A 12256-nucleotide genomic window follows, 5' to 3' on the forward strand; every position below is an offset into this window, starting at 1 on the left:
AGGAGCTCAGGTATTGGTTTCACTCTGAAAGACTGAAGCTCCACGTTGCCTGCATGAGGGATATTTTCTAGCTTTACACATTCCAGGATGGCTCAGACTGGAAAGGACTTTCAGAGACTTTCATCATCCTCCCACTCCAGCAGGGTCAGCCAGCCAGGTGGTGTCCAGGAGGTGGGAGAGCAGGTCCCAGCGCAGCTCTGTGCCCGGGCAGGAGCTTGCAGAGCCAAGGGCAGCCTGGCGTGCGGCCCTGGAGAAGTGTGCAGCGGGGCCCTGCGTGCAGCAGGCAGCAAGGCGGCCGGGGGACGGGCTCCTTCCAGCAGGGCCAGTGATGCTCATGCAGCCCCGGGAGACTCTCTGCGGGGAGTGAAAACTTCTCGTGAGCTCTGTCTTTGCAGAGCTGTAAATGCCAGGAGTTCACTGGCCATCTGATGACTTTGAAATTGCGAATCGATCCTGTCAGGTACTGGGGAATGAGTACAAGTGTCTGCAGGACTCCCATTTGTGGGAATACTCCAACCACAAAGACAACCTGCACAGACTGAGGAGAGGAGGCTACATGAGCAAGGATGGCCAAGTGGGTTGTCCGTGTGGGTGAGCAGAGGAGTTTCCGTGGGAGGGGGAGGCTGGGAGAGCGCTGGCTGCAGCCGCCCCGTGCGCGTGCAGGGCGCAGGGCTGCTGTGCTGCTGTCCCTGCAGGGGCAGGAGGAGCCCAGCGCTCGCTGCGGGCATTGCGAGCTGCTCTTGCGAGGCTGTGCGGCGCTGCCGCAGCAGCGGGTGCGTGGCCAGGCGGCGCAGCGAGGAGCACGGCTCTGTGCTGGGAGCCAAGGCCCCCGGCGCTGGGCAGGGCCGCGCGCGCAGGGGAGCAGCTCCCGCGGGGCCAGCGCTCCTCCTGGCAAGGCAGCCTGCGCGGGAGCGCCACGAGCGCCGCCTCCTTGCTGCCCTCATCTCGCCACGGGGCGTCTGCAACCTGCGCCACTGCAGCCAGCACAGGCAGCACCTGGCCACGCTCAGGAGAGAGCGCGACAAGACACGTGGGCCACAACAAGGAGCTAAAGCTCAGGGTTCACAGGGACGCTTGGTGCTGCAGAGGGCTGGGGCTGCCCTTGTTTTCTCCCAGCAAGGCAGGAGCTGCAGGAGCGGGGAAGGCTGCGCTGGCGGGACAGCTCTTGTGGCCTGGATACGAGTGTGTGGGTTTGTGCTGAGCTGATGCAGGGTGCGGGATTTGGGAATGGGGGGAAAGTCATCTCCAAGCATCCTCTGGGATTTCTGAGGGAAGCCCTTCTCTCCTGGTGTGCCTTTTCTGCATCCATGACAATGCAGGGAGCTCCAGGAACAAAGACTTTTTGTTCCTCCTCTCCAAACGAGTATTCTGCACATGCAGGCCTGGAGAAATAGCCAAGAAGACCAACAAAAGAGGTAGAGGTGTCATTGGAGCGGAGCAGGCAACAGGTGATGGAGCCAAGAGCAGGGGAAAGGGGTTATTCCAATCACTTCACCTCCTCCACCTCCTCTGTATGATACCTCCAAAGTCTCCTTCCCAGAGAGGGACATGGCAGACACCCCCACATGTAAAGCTGGTGACAGAAAAGCCACAGCAACGCGAGTGCTGAGAGAGGACAGTAGCTGCATAGAGAATAAACATATTGCTCTCAAGGGTGCTCTTTCGCCCCAGTCGCGAGGTAGATGAGCCGCAGCTTCCCTGCAAGCAGCCTGTGTGGGGCAAGGGCTCCCCAGCGCCTTTCCTGCCGCCGGGGGCACTGCGCACGCCTGGGCTCTGCAGGCGTCACGCGCGCAGGCAAGGGGGCTCCCAGCACTTGCCCTCACAGCCACGGGGCTGAGCTCGCTGCCCAGCCCTCTGCTCGTGCCTCCCTGCAGGGAACACTGCTCTGCTTCACACTGCCCCTCCAGCATTCCCAGGGCAGCAGACAAATGCCTGCCGACAATTCCCCGCACCACCAACCCTTGGGTTTCGTGTCCTACTCTGAAAGTCGGGAATTCACCTCCGTTAGCAAGTGAGGATTGCAGCCCAGTGCTGGGCAGAGCTGCATCACCTGCAGGTCCCTGCTGCTGCTGAGGGCACATTTGTGCCTGCTCTGCCCTCTGCAGCCCTAGGAAGCCGTGGCAGGGGCAGCAGTGCAGGAGCCGCACCAAGGCTGCTCCCAGCCACAGCACATGGCGCCTGCAAGGTGCGCGGCAGGACAAGAGAAGGAGCCCAGCAGCACCAGGGGCTCCCAGGCCACCACCAACTCACAAGGGCTCTGCTGAGGACATGCACACCTGGCCCCAGGGCACAACTGCCCTTCTCACTCATTGCACTGCCAAGGAACACGTCTCCACCATGGAAAACACAACTTTCTCGAGTCCATCGGGCTGCAAGGGCAGGAGGGGAGCAGGGAAGAAAGATCAAGGTGTTCAAGGCTGCTTGCAGGGGTGGGAGCAGAGCCCCAAGTGGAGCCCGGCCTCTGGGCAGGCAGCCGCCAGCAGCACCTTGGGGCTGCGTGAGGAGCCCTCCTTGGCACCCAGCAAGCCCAAGGCCACGCACTGCTCTCTTTCGCCAGGCTCAGCAGTGCCAGGGGGAGTCCAGCACACGCAGACCCTTCCTCACGGCGGCCCCCCTGACCCCTGCCGCTGCCCTCCTCCCCCACGGAGCAGTGGAACATCCCAGAGGGGCAGTTATCACCACGGGAACACGGATGCTTCCCAGGGCTGCGCCTCACAGTGGCCCCAGCGCTGGCCACGCAGCAGCAAGGCCAGGTGAGCAGCAGGGCCGCGCAGCACCAGGGGCCACCCGTGGTGCCCACAAGATGCAGGGGAGCTGCGGTGCTGCAGGGCAGCCTGTGCGATGCCTCCCAGGGGAGGCCACAAAGCCACCGTGCGACACTTGGTGCTCATGGCTGCAAATGTAAACAATTCCATTCCGTTACAGACTCAGGACAGTGAAAGAAAATGGAGAAATGTGAAGTTGAGGACATGGAGTGGGAGAGCTCTGTGCAGGTACTGTGTGCGCAGGCAGAGGCTGCGCGGGGACGGCTGCCGCTTGGCTCTGCGAGAGCAGCCGCAGGGCTGGTGGCAGAGGTGGCAGGGAGCTCTGGCAGGCCTGGGTGCTGGGGCAGAGCTGCGCCAGGGCCAGGAGCGGCCAAGGCCTCGGGGGCTGCTGCCTGAGCCTGGCGCCCTGGCTCTGTGCACTGCCTGCCCCGCGCATGCAGGGGACACGAGGTCCCACTCACAGAGCCAGCGCTGCCACCATGACCGTCCCCACAAGCTCTCCTGCTCTCTTCCAGACTCCAAGCACCCACAGCCTGGATGGCTGCAACAATGAGGAGCCTATGGAGTGGGAAAGCTCCTTCTGTGGCCTTCAGGTATTGCCCTTGCAGCTGTCTACACAGGCAGAGCTGGGGCTGGTCCCAGCCCCTTCCCACTTTCCCACTTCCTGCTGCAGGAAGAGGGGCGCTGGGGCCAGGGACCTCCCGCTCTGTGACCTGCCCTCTCTCTGTATTGCAGGCTCCATGCATGAATGGGGGGCCTTCAGGGGACCATCCTGAGCCCATGGAGTGGCTCAGTTACGGCAGCAGCCAGGTACGGTCTGTGCAGCCCCTGGACGCTCTTGTCTTTCCTCTTCCCCACACACTGTCCTCACCAAGGTCTCCTGCTCTCTTCCAGATTGTGGGGAGCAGAGGCCTGGTCGGCTGTAGCCAGGAGGAGCCCATGGAGTGGGAGAGCTCCGGCTGCAGCCCCCAGGTATGGCCCCTGCTGCTGGCTGCACGGGCAGAGCTGGGGCTGTGCCCGGCCCCTTGGCGCTGCTCCGCGCTGCCTTTGGGGAGCAGCCGCGCGGGAGCCTGGCCCAGGTGTGCGGGCGCTCTGGCGGGCCGCGGCGCCGGGGCAGAGCTGCACAGGGTGCAGGAGCGCCCAAGGCCTGGGCACCTGCTGCCTCAGCCCCTCTGCCGGCCTCTGGGCTGCGCTGGCCACGCCAAGCCTCTGCCAGGGCACCAATGACGGCAGCGCTGCTGCCAAAGAGCCCACGCAGCCGCCAAAGAGCCTCTGCTCCACGGGAGCCCCCGAGCCGCTCCTCGGCCCTGCTCACGCCTCCTTTTCCCTTGCAGGCCAAGCTCCCCTTCACTCTGGCTGCTGCCAGGAAGTGCTGAGCACAAGGACTCCGGCCCTAGCCTATTTTGTGGATTTTTATATATGTAGTTTCACAGTAGTTTTAGTTGTTTTTGACATTTTTATATTGTTATTGATATTGTTGTTGTTACTGTTATTAATATTGTTGTTATTGTTGTTATTCTCTTTCTCTATTGTTGTTATACTCTTTTTCGTTCTTGTTTAAATATATATTCCTGTATCATTGTTCATGTGTTGTGTGTTTTTTCCAATCGAGCGCAGGTGCAAAAATATCCCCACTGCAGGTGTGTCTGTGGAGCCCCAGGATTTCAGGCACCAGGGGCAGGGGGCGACAGTAAAAAGGTCCCTCTGGGACTTCCATTCACATGTGGCCCTGGGGATGCACAAAGGGGAAGAAGCCCCAGCCCCACTACGGGGCAGCTCTCAACTCTCCGGGTGCCGCACACAACGTGTCCCCGCAGTGCCCAAGCCACAGGCAAAGGGAAGCTGTCGCACCCCAGGGACACAGGGCCTGGAGATGCAGGGCTGAGCTCCACGAGCCCCTGGGGGACACAGGGCCCTGCAGGGCTGGACATGCTCAGGGACCACGTCACGGGGGGCAGTGTCCCCGGAGCAGCTGGTGCAGAAATGGGCTGCTGCCAGGAAGGGCCCCATGCTGGGGACCACGAGGGCGGATGCTCTGTCCCTCGGCAGCCTCGGGAACAGGGACCAGGTCACCAAGGAAGGTCCTGCAGCTCCACGGTGACTCTGGCATTTTCTGTGCAGGGGCCATTTACTCTGGTCAAATTGTGTGACACTCGTGTCCTTGCGCTGCCTATAGCCTTTCCCAGCCTTTCCCTGTCCTGAGCCGCCTGCCATTTCCAGCACAAAGAGTTCCTGGAAGGCCCATGCTGAGCACTGCATGTGAGCACTGGACAGGAGGAGCTGCCCTTGCCAAGGGGCCGACCCTGTGCGCAGGGCTCAGAGCGCAGCAAAGCAAGCTGCAAGCTCCTTGCCGCGCAGAGGAGGCAGGAGCTGCCAAGAGCAGGGCCCTGCACTGCAGGGCTGCACGAGGGCAGAGCGTCTCCCAGCGCTGCTCTGTGCCGGGCAGCAGCTTCCAGAGACAGCGCCCGCCTGCTTGGGGGCACCTTGGCACCGCTGTGCAGCTGGGCCTTGCTTGCAGCCTCCAGCGACGTGTCCACCCACGGCGACACCTTATGTACCACGATGCAAACCCTGCCTGAAGGGAGCACAGGCGCTTTCCTCTGGTGGTCTAGCAGTTTGCCAAGCAGCTCCTGCCTCCAGCCACCCCAAACTTCTTCCCGGGAGGAGCCTGCCAAAGAGCCCTCTGTTTGAGGCCTGCACCCGGCCACACGGAGCACTAGGGAGACGACTGGTGCTGCCACTGTCCTCCCAGGGCCGTCTCACAGCTGCTGCAGCTGCTGATGGCGACAACTCAGTGCCATGGGAGAAGAGGCCTTATGGCCTGACAAAACCCCACCGCTGCCCTTCCAACATCGCTGCCGCCCTGGGCGCCCCGGAGCGCTCCCAGGTCACAGAGTCACACAGTGCTTGACGTTGGAAGGGACCTCTCGACATCATCAGTCCAACCCCCTCTGCACAAGCAGGGACCCCTACAGCATGTTGCACAGGATCACACCCAGGAGGGTTTGGAAGACCTCCAAAGAAGGAGCCTGCACAACCTCGCTGGACACCCGCTTACAGTGCTCTGTCACCCTAACAGTCAAAAAGCTCTTCCTCATATGCACATTGAAACTGTGTTGCAATTTGTACCCATTGAAACTGTTTTGCAATTTGCACCCTTTAGCCCTTGGGCTATTGCTGGGCACCACCGGGAAGAGTTTGGCCCTGTCCTTTTTACATCCTCCCCTAAAGTGTTTGTACCTGTTGGTAAGTTCCCCTCTCACTCTTGTCTTCCCCAGGATAAACGGGCCCAGCTCACTTACTCTTTCCTCATAAGACAAATGCTCCAGTTCCTTCATCACCTTCGTGGCACTATGCTGGTCCCTCTCTGCAAGTTCCACGTCCCTCTTGTCCTAGGGAGAACAGGATATTTCTGCACACAAGAGTCCAGGTGTGGCCTGAGCAGAGCTGAGGAGAGGGGCACGATCAGCCCCCTCCACCTGCTGCCAACACTCCTCTTCATGTAGGCCAGCATCCCTTTGGCCATCCTTGACACAAGGGCACATTGCTGCCTCCTGCTTGACCTGTTGTCAAGCAAACCTCCCAAACCCCTCTCCACAGAGCTGCTTTTCAGCAGCTCCACCCCTAAGCTGAACTGGAGCCTCAAGGTTATTCCTCCCCCACTGCAGGACCCTGCACTTGCCTTTCTTCAGTCTCAGGAGGTCCCTCTCTGCCCAACTCTCCTGCCTCTGCAGGTCCCTCTCAATGGTAGCGCAGCCCTCTGGAGTTTTGGCCACTGCGCCCAGCTTTGTCTCATGTGCAAACTTGCTGAGGGGGCCTCCTGCAAGGCACTGAGCAAATAGGTGAATAGCACCAAACCCAGCACTGACCCCGTAGGGGACACCACTAGCCACAGGCCTCCAACTAGACTCAGCACCCATTAGTACAACCCTCTGAGCTCTGCCATCCAAGCAGTTCTCCATTCACACACTGCCCACTCATCTGAAGCACACTTGCTCATCTTTCCTGGGAGTGTTATGGGCAACCATGGGAATGAGCAGCTTCCTTTAAAGTCCTGCTTTTCCATCCCTGTCTTCCTGCCTGCTCAGACATCAGCAGCTCCTCCAGCACTGGGGAGATCTCCTGCTCCGTCCACCTTGCCTTTACCTGAGGGCTGGCAACTCAGCTCCTTTAGCAAGCTCAACTCACATCTAAACATGCATCCTGAGACCTTTGTCAGTGATGCTCTGGAAATCCTGCAGAAGCATTTGGAACAGCAACGTCCGCTCTTCCAAGGCAAGAGCGTTTCAAAACAGGTCAGTAGAAAGCACTGTGCAGAGGGGGCTAGTGCAGCAGCCAGGAGAGCAGCCTGGCCGGCCTCTGACTGCAGCAGCTTCAGCAGAGAATTGTGCAAGGCGGTGGCAAAAGAACCCAGCCCCAGGGAGGGGAGCAATGCGAGGCAGGACCATGAAAGGCCACAAGGAAGGAAAAGTCCTATGGGAGAATCCAAGCTGAGTAAGTCAAGAACAGAGCTCCCACCTATCACCCTGCCAGGAACGTCCAGACTTTCAGAGCATGGAGAAAAGGTGAAGAAGCAGCAGGGGAAGATTGTGCTCACCTGTTCGTATCCATGCGACAAAGCTCTGAGCAGGATGCGCAGAGCACACCCAAGGCATGCAGGAGCCCCTCCATTCACCACAACCACCTGCAACCAGACCTTGTACTGCAGTGTTAAAAAATCACTCTAAATGGAGGCCATGGAGCAGGCGAGACCCCTTCCCCTCCAGGGGTCAGCAGGATTCCAGGCAGCCTGTCCCTTCAAGCAGCTGCAAAGCACCTTCGAGAGAGGAGACTATCCAAGACAGCCCTGGTGGCCCAGGTGCGAGACAGACGAGCCGCAGCTTCTCTGCAAGCAGCCTGTGTGGGGCAAGGGCTCCCCAGCGCCTTTCCTGCCGCCGGGGGCACTGCGCACGCCTGGGCTCTGCAGGCCTCACGTGCGCAGGCAAGGGGGCTCCCAGCACTGGCCCTCACAGCCACGGGGCTGAGCTCGCTGCCCAGCCCTCTGCTCGCGCCTCCCTGCAGGGAACACTGCTCTGCTTCACACTTCCCCTCCAGCATTCCCAGGGCAGCAGCCAAATGCCTGCCGCCAATTCCCCGTGTCACCAGCCCTGCGGCTGCTTGGGAGCCACCCAGAGCCCTCCGCGCACCTCTGGCGCCAGCCCCTTCCCAGCAGCTGCGCTCTACCTCGGAGGGACACTGCGGCATGCCAGCAAGCAAGCTTGGCCAGCAGCAAGATGCTCCTCTGGGCTCCAGCACTTTGGTGGCAGGAGTTGCGCTGCTTGCTTTTGGAGGGTTTTCCTCTGCGCAAGGGCAACATTTGATGGCACTGGGGCGATCGCCTGCTGCATCTGTCCTTGGCTTTCCTGTCCTTACCCAAGGACTGGGAATGCACCTCCATTAGCAAGTGAGCATTGTAGCCCAGTGCTGGGCAGAGCTGCAGCAGCTGCAGGTCCCTGCTGCTGCTCAGGGCACATTTGTGCCTGCTCTGCCCTCTGCAGCCCTAGGAAGCCGTGGCAGGGGCAGCAGTGCAGGAGCCGCACCAAGGCTGCTCTCAGCCACAGCACATGGCGCCTGCAAGGTGCGCGGCAGGACAAGAGAAGGAGCCCAGCAGCACCAGGGGCTCCCAGGCCACCACCAACTCACAAGGGCTCTGCTGAGGACATGCACACCTGGCCCCAGGGCACAACTGCCCTTCGCGCTCATTGCACCATCAAGGAACACGTCTCGACCACAAAAAAGCAAAACTTTCTTGAGTCCATTGGGCTGTAAGGGCAGGAGGGGAGCAGGGAAGAAAGATCAAGGTGTTCAAGGCTGCTTGCAGGGGTGGAAGCAGAGCCCCAAGGGGAGCCCGGCCTCTGGGCAGGCAGCCGCCAGCAGCACCATGGGGCTGCGTGAGGAGCCCTCCTTGGCACCCAGCAAGCCCAAGGCCACGCACTGCTCTCTGCCGCCAGGCTCAGCAGTGCCAGGGGGAGTCCAGCACACGCAGACCCTTCCTCACGGCGGCCCCCCTGGCCCCTGCCGCTGCCCTCCTCCCCCCACGGAGCAGTGGAACATCCCAGAGGGGCAGTTATCACCACGGGAACACGGATGCTTCCCAGGGCTGCGCCTCACAGTGGCCCCAGCGCTGGCCACGCAGCAGCAAGGCCAGGTGAGCAGCAGGGCCGCGCAGCACCAGGGGCCACCCGTGGTGCCCACAAGATGCAGGGGAGCTGCGGGGCTGCAGGGCAGCCTGCGCGATGCCTCCCAGGGGAGGCCCCAAAGCCACCGCGTGACACTTGGTGCTCATGGCTGCAAATGTAAACAATTCCATTCCGTTGCAGAGTCAAGAGAGTGAAACAAAATGGACAAATGTGAATTTGAAGAGATGGAGTGGGAGAGCTCTGTGCAGGTACTGTGCGCGCAGGCAGAGGCTGCGCGGGGACGGCTGGCGCTTGGCTCTGCGAGAGCAGCCGCAGGGCTGGTGGCAGAGGTGGCAGGGAGCTCTGGCAGGCCTGGGTGCTGGGGCAGAGCTGCGCCAGGGCCAGGAGCGGCCAAGGCCTCGGGGGCTGCTGCCTGAGCCTGGCGCCCTGGCTCTGTGCACCGCCTGCCCCGCGCACGCAGGGGACACGAGGACCCGTGCACAGAGCCAGCGCTGCCACCATGACCGTCCCCACAAGCTCTCCTGCTCTCTTCCAGAGTCCGGGAACTGACAACCTGGTCAGTTGCACCAACGATGAGGAGCCCATGGAGTGGGAGGTCTCCTTCTGTGGCCTGCAGGTATTGTCCATGCTGCCATCTGCACCGATCTGTGCATCTGTGGCTGGGCTGGGACTCTTCCCGCTTTCCCACTTCCTGCTGCACCAGGAGGGACCCTGGGTGCAGAGTCCTTCAGATTTCAGACCTGCCCTGCCAATGCCTTTTTCTCTCTTACAGGCTCCACATGCAGATGGGGGGCTTGCAGAGAATGCGCCAGAGCCCATGGAATGGCTGAGCTACGGCAGCAGCCAGGTACAACCCCCGCAGCCACTGGATGATGTTATCCTTCCTCTTCCCCACGCACTGTCCCCACCAAGCTCTTCTGCTCTCTTCCAGATTGTGGGGAGCAGCGGCCTGGTTGGCTGCAGCCTGGAGGAGCCCATGGAGTGGGAGAGCTCCGGCTGCAGCCCCCAGGTATGGCCCCTGCTGCCGGCTGCACGGGCAGAGCTGGGGCTGTGCCCGGCCCCTTGGCGCTGCTCCACGCTGCCTTTGGGGAGCAGCCGCGCGGGAGCCTGGCCCAGGTGTGCGGGCGCTCTGGCGGGCCGCGGCGCCGGGGCAGAGCTGCACAGGGCGCAGGAGCGCCCAAGGCCTGGGCACCTGCTGCCTCAGCCCCTCTGCCGGCCTCTGGGCTGCGCTGGCCACGCCAAGCCTCTGCCAGGGCACCAATGACGGCAGCACTGCTGCCAAAGAGCCCGCGCAGCCGCCAAAGAGCCTCTGCTCCACGGGAGCCCCCGAGCCGCTCCTCGGCCCTGCTCACACCTCCTTTTCCCTTGCAGGCCAAGCTCCCCTTCACCCTGCCTGCTGCCAAGAAGCGCTGGACCCGAGGACTCCGGCCCTAGCCTTTTATTTGGATTTTTCTGAGGAGTCTTTTATACCAGTATTAGTTCTTGTTTATATTGTTAATGTTGTTGTTAGTTTTATTGATATTGTTTTATGGTTGTTATTGTTTATTATATTGTTATTTTTATTGTTATTGTTTAAATATATATTCCTGTATCATTGCCTTAGTGTTGCGTCTTGTTTCCAAGCGACCTCAGGCACAAAAATCATCCCCACTGCAGGTTTGTGTGTGTAGCCCCAAGATTCCAGACCCTAGGGACGAGAGAGGGCCAGCAAGGAGGCCATTTAGGTCTTCCCTTCACACGTGGCCCTGGGGATACCACAGTCCCTTTCCCATTTTCTTCTTCTACTTCTTCCTTTTCTTTTTTTCTATTTCTTATCCTTGTATTTTCCTTCGCCTTTGTTATTCCTTTTTGTTCTTTATCTTCTTTCTCTTCTTTGTTTATTCTTTCTGCCTTTTTTCCCTGTTTCTGTTTCATTTCTTTCTCTTTTTTTTTTGTTTCTGTTACTTTCTCTTTTTCTTTTCCTGTGTCTGTTTCTGTTCGTGCTTTGTTGTTATCTCTGTTTCACTCTCCAGAGCTCCTCTCACTAGATAGCTGAGGCACATGCAGACACTGCAAGCACTTGATGTCAATCAGTGCAGGCACCTGACTCAGTGACACCAAAACAGGCCCACAGGGACAGGTGGGCTGCCTGGGGTGTCCAGCACAACCCCATGTCTCTAGCAGATACAGCAGGGTACCTGTAGGAAAACCAGGACCCTTTGGAGTGGTTTCCTGACAGTGCCCAAACAACTGGATACCACCGCTGCCTTAGGCCAAGTCCTCCTTATTTACAGTCAAGCGTGGTTCAGAAATGGGAGAGGCACATCACCCCAAGGTCTCTGCTCTAGTTGCTGCACCCTTAACACCTTCTATCACTCCCTCTGCAGAAACTCTTCACACCCCTAGAGGATATGAAGAGGAAATGGGCTGAGGGTGACCTCAGGCTGCCAAATCACAGGCTGCCCACATCCAGGGACTTCTTCACTAACTTGATGTTATGATGAAGCAGTCCTGTCCCACATGCTGATCACTGAGGGATGCCACTAACAACCAGCTGCCGCTTGGCAGCACTGCACTGCTGATCACTGTTCTCAGTGAGCCTGATGCTCCATCCACCTGCCTTATGGTCCACTGATCCTCTGCAGATCAGGTCACAATGTGACTAGAAGGAGACTATGAGAAACCTTTTCAATGCCCTTGCTAAAGTGAGAGTTCACAAAATCCCCTTCTTTGTCCTTTTGCACACAGGCCTTCCTCTTGAGGCAGAAGGCAACCAGGTTGCTCTGGGAAGGGCTAACTTTACTCTTATATTACGTTGGTAGGTGAATTCACCGGGAAAATCTCCTGGCTCCTGTCCCAGTGCTGCTCAGCTACAAAAGAATATTATTAGTTTGTCCTTAAACTTTCTTGAAATTCCCTTTGCTGCTGCTTGTCCTTGTTGTCTCTTGCCCTTTCCTGACCTTGGCCCCAATCAGACTTTCACCGAGGACAGTCACACCTCCACCTCTAAGCGCAGCCTTGCTGGGGTCTCCAGGCACCGCGCGGGCAGGCCTGCTCCATGGTAGGAGAGGGGTCTGCAGACAGTGGGGCTGCCTTGGGGACCCTCAGCAACAGGCAGCAGAGCAGGGGCACATTGCAGGCACCTGGCGGTGACAAGAAGGCAGGAGCATCCCTCCTCCCTGGGGGCAGACGCCTTCTGAGGGCAAGGGCACGCTGGAGATGTGGGGGACCCTGGACCTTTCCACAAGGCTTCACACACGGTCTGTTTTTCTCCTGCTTTGGATGTTTTCCCCACAGACTCATTTTCACTAGTATTCTCACACTTTGCCACTT

Source organism: Tinamus guttatus, unplaced genomic scaffold (genome assembly GCF_059628265.1).
Source record: "Tinamus guttatus ecotype Peru unplaced genomic scaffold, ASM5962826v1 Tinamus_guttatus_pri_ptg000390l, whole genome shotgun sequence".
Taxonomy (NCBI): Eukaryota; Metazoa; Chordata; class Aves; order Tinamiformes; family Tinamidae; genus Tinamus; species Tinamus guttatus.